Source organism: Tenrec ecaudatus, chromosome 15, assembly GCF_050624435.1.
Source record: "Tenrec ecaudatus isolate mTenEca1 chromosome 15, mTenEca1.hap1, whole genome shotgun sequence".
Lineage (NCBI taxonomy): Eukaryota > Metazoa > Chordata > Mammalia > Afrosoricida > Tenrecidae > Tenrec > Tenrec ecaudatus.
The window spans coordinates 71,671,218-71,675,815 of record NC_134544.1 but is presented as its reverse complement, the minus strand read 5'-3'; the positions used below and the strand labels follow the sequence as shown (position 1 = coordinate 71,675,815).

Below are 4,598 nucleotides of genomic sequence, written 5' to 3'. Positions count from 1 at the left end.
ACTATGAGGGAGAGAGCAAGCAAGAGTGAGAGTGAGAGTGAGAATCTCATCATGGCCCACCAAACCCTGGGGATGACATCCCTGCTTGGAGCAGCCAATCCACACAGAGGACCGTGTGGCTGGCCCCACCAGGAGACATGGGATTCCTTCGCTGAACCCTAGTGCTACTGGGGACAGCACTGGAGACACTGTGCAGAAAGTGTGCCCAGTTTGCCCCATACACCGCGGGGTGAAATCAAAGGAAGTGCAGCAGGGCAGCAAAGTAACCAAGTCCCCAAGGAATCCTGAAAATAGACTTCTGACTTGGGGGACAGGGCTTGGCACCTCATCAGACCTGATCTGCAGTCCCCCACTACCACAAATGATGCAGTCTATTTTCTCACATTTGGCGAAATCGCAGAGGTCAGCACATCCGGAATGCAATGGATGAATAAACCTCGCCCTGGGAAAACCACCTTCGTGATCATGGTATCTCCCCTGCCAGGTAAGTATTCGTTTTGCTTTGTTTATTTTTGCTTTTCTTTTGCCCTATGTCTCTATATAAAATAAGCAGGATGAACAATCCCAAAGAGAAAACAATGTAACCAGCAGTGGGAGCTGTGTTGGGGGACAGGGCAGAGGAAGTGGTGGAGAGGGGGAATGGGGAGCCAACAAACTCACAGATCAGGGAACAGGAGGGTGTATAATGCCTGGCAAGTGCAATGTATCCGAGAGGAATTACCGAGAGTCAAATGGTGGGTGAGCATGATTGTGGGATAGGAGGAAGGTGAAAGGAAGTAGAGGAAAGAAATTGGAGGCAAAAGCTATTTACAGAAGTATCACTATAGGCATGTATATATGTAAATATATTAATGTTTAATGAAAGGGATAGAGACCAATGTACATGTATTTATATGTTAAATATTAAGATATCAGACAGACTTTGGGTCTCTACTCAAGGCCTCCCTTAACACAAGAACACTTTGTTCTGATAACCTGGTACTCTGATACTCACCTTCCCAACACGATTGCTGAAGACAAAATGGGTGTATAAGCAAATGTGGTGGAGATAGTGAATGGTGCCCAGCTATCAAAAGATACAACATTTGGGGTCTTAAAAGCTTAAAGTCAAACAAACAGCCATCTAGCAGGGAAGCAAATAAGCCTACATGGAAGAAGCACACTACCCTGTGTGATCACGAGATGTCAATGAGAACAGGTATCAGGTATCAAAAGATTAAAACAAACAACTATATCGATGCAAACAAGAGGGGTTGGAGTGGAGACCCAAAGCCCATCTGTAGACAATTGGATATCAATTGCATATCTCCCCACAGAAGGGTTATAAGGAAGGAATGGTTCCAGGTGTAGTATATCACAGATGAATCACACAGCATTCCTCTAGTTCCTTAATGCTTCCTCCCCCTGGACTACCATGACCCAGTTCTACCTTACAAATCTGATTAGACCAGAGAACACACGTTGGTACAGATAAGAGCTCTGGGCACATGGAATTAAGGACAGATAAACCCCTCAGGAACAGTAGTGGGAGTAGCTACATCATGAGAGTAGGGGGATGGCCCGGGACGGCGGGAAAAGGGGGAACTCATCACAAGGTTGGATATATAGCACCCCCTCCTAAGGGGACGAATAACAGAAATGTGGGTGAAGAGACACAAAGGACATTGTACGATACAAAATAATAACAAAAATGATTGATAAATGATTCATGAGGAAGGGAGGATGGAGAAGGGAGGGAAAAAAAGAGAAAATTATACCAAGGACTCAAGTAGAAGAGGTCTTGGAAAAGATGATGGCAACATATGTACAAATATGCTTGATACAATTGATGTATCGAATGTTGTAAGAGCTGTAAGAGCCCCCAATAAAATGATGTTTTTTTAAAGGAAAACAAAATAAAGCTTCCTATTTTTGCCACTCCTCAGCTTTATCAAACACAATGCCTTCTCCAGGGACTGGTCTCTCCTGACAATATTTCCAAAGTATGTAGGATGAAGTCTTGCCATCCTTACTTCTAAGGAGTGCTCTGGTCTTACGTCTTCCAATACAGATCTGTTTGTCCTTTTAGCAGTCGACGATAGTTACAGTGTTCCTCTTCAGCACCACAATTCAAATGCATTGATTCTTAGTTTTCCTTAGTCAATATCCAAGTTTCACAAGCATATGATGCAATGGGGAATGGCTTGGGTCAGGAGCACCTTAGTCCTCAAAGGAACAGCACTTCTCTGTAATACTCTAAAAAGGCCTTGTGCCGCAGATTTATCTAAAGCGATACATGTTTTGATTTCTTGACTGTTGTTCCATGAGCACTAATTGTGAATCCAAATAAGACTTTAACCTTTTCTCCATTTATCATGATGTTACCTATTGTTCCAGTTGTGAGCATTGTGGTCTTCCTTACATCGACTTGTAATACATACTGAGGGCTGAAATTCTTGCTCTTCATCAGCAAGTGCTTCAACCCTCCTCACTTTCATCAGGCAAGTTTGTCAGCTTCATACTGAAGGTTGGTAATAAACCTTTCTGTCAGGGGAAGCCAGCCCCTAACACATCATTATGGGTCCGGTAGGAGCAATTGTACAGTGATAATAATTAAACATCATAGTAAAGTTATAGAGAGCATGAGAGATAGAAGTGAAGTATTGAAGTAAATGGGAGTCAGACATGCTTCATGGTAGCATGCTGACCTCTGCCCCACTTGATGGTCCACGTGGAGTGAGTGAGAGAGAGAGTTTAAATGGTAGCCCTGGCCCCTTTTATATTCTCTGGGGACACGCAAGCCCCCTAATTACAGGTGAGGACATACGTCACTGGAAGGGGCTGTCCTATAGGTAATAAAGTAATGAGAGAGGGGTGGTCTAGGGACATACATGCAATAGGAAGGGGAGGGATTGGGGTTATACATGTGACAAGATGAGCAGATCCTAGGTTCAGGATGGCAGCCTAACTTTCACCTATTCCCTAGATCTCCATGGGAACCATTATCAGTAGGGTGTGAACGCTTGGTCTCAGGCCTCAAGGAGGAATAGTTTATGTCCCCTGTAGCAGGGAGTGAGGCCTGCCATATAGTCTGGTTGCCTAACTACCCTGGGGAGAATGTCTGTAAGCGTTTGACCTCTCCCCACACCTTTCTCCAATGTTGTTACCACATACTTCTTCATATAAGCCAGCTTCTCTGATGGTTTGCTCATCATATAGGTTGAACAAGTATGGTGAAAGGAAAGAACCCTAAGACACCTCTTTCCTGATTTTAAACCACACAGGTTTTAAATCCCTTGTTCTATTCATTCCCGTGTTCTATTCGGACAGTTGCCTCTTGATCCATGTGAAAATTCCTCATAAGCACAAGGAATTGCTCTGGAATTCCCATTTGTGGTAGCTACATAATCTGGTGTCAATTAGGAGCTTGAGAGGATTAAGAGTGAAGGGGTGGAGTCTAGTCTGTCAATCAGGTCATAGCTAATGAGGCCTCTGTATTCTTTCTCCTAAGAATTCTGGGGATTCCTGAATTTCCTCCTTGGAGGTGGGAGAGATTCTCTCTTACTACACACTCCTTTGGAGACTCTCTACTGAGAAGACACATAGTGCTACACCCTGTGAGCTGGAGAAGCCACATGGGCCTATCCTGATGCAACCAGACCTCTGGAGCCAGAAAAACCATGTAGAGACCCCTACCAGCACTGAGATGCTTACACTGGATCCAGAAAACTTCCAACCCACTGATCTGTGATCTTCCCACATCTGGCATCATTGCATGTGTTTCATGAGTCAGAAGAGGACTTATAGATTGGTATTGGCCATATGGGCTAATATCACAGATTTATGAACTTGATCTGGACTGAGCTAGGATGTTTCTTCAATATTCAACTTCTCTTTTGTATAAACCTCTTTATTTTGTTTTGTTTAAAACTTTTTTCTTACACACGAGTCTATGAATTTGTTTCTCTAGTCTACCCAGACTAACACACCATTCTTCTCAAGATAAACACAGTTTACTATGGTACACTCAGACAAATGCCTTGACATCGTGAATGAAACATGAGTAAATATCTTTCTGGTAGTCTCTGCTTTGAGCCAAGATGCATCTAGGATCAGCAATGGTCTCCCTGTGTCAAATCCTCTTCAGAATCCAGCATCAACTTCAGGCAGTCCTCTGTCAATGTACTGCTGAAACTAGTGTTCTTTGATCTTAAGCAAAATTTTACTTGTATACAATAGCAATCATATTGTTCTATAGTTTGAGCATTCTACTGGACCCCATTCCTTTGGAATAGGCATAAATATGTATCTCTTCCAGGCTGTTGGCCAAGTAGTTGCCTTCCACATTTCCTGGCATAGATGAGTGAGTGCTTTCAGTGCTTCTTCTGAAGCATTTCGATTGGGTGCTCGGCTAACTCCAGGAGCCTTGGTTTTGGCTATGCATGCAGTGCAGTTTCAACTTCTTCCTTCAGCACCATTGATTCTTGCTCACATGCTACCTCCTGAAATGGTGGAATATAGACTAGTTCTTTTTGGTACAGAGATTTGGGTACTCTTTCCACATTCTCTTGACCCTTCCTGTATCATTCATTAATGAATGCCGAAAGCACGACCTGCTT

At 43.4% G+C, this 4,598-nt stretch overlaps 1 pseudogene; it reads right to left on the bottom strand.

The window, feature by feature from the left end:
• Positions 1-304: 304 nt before the first annotated feature.
• On the bottom strand, positions 305-492 carry LOC142428241 (U1 spliceosomal RNA; annotated as a pseudogene).
• Positions 493-4,598: the final 4,106 nt, after the last annotated feature.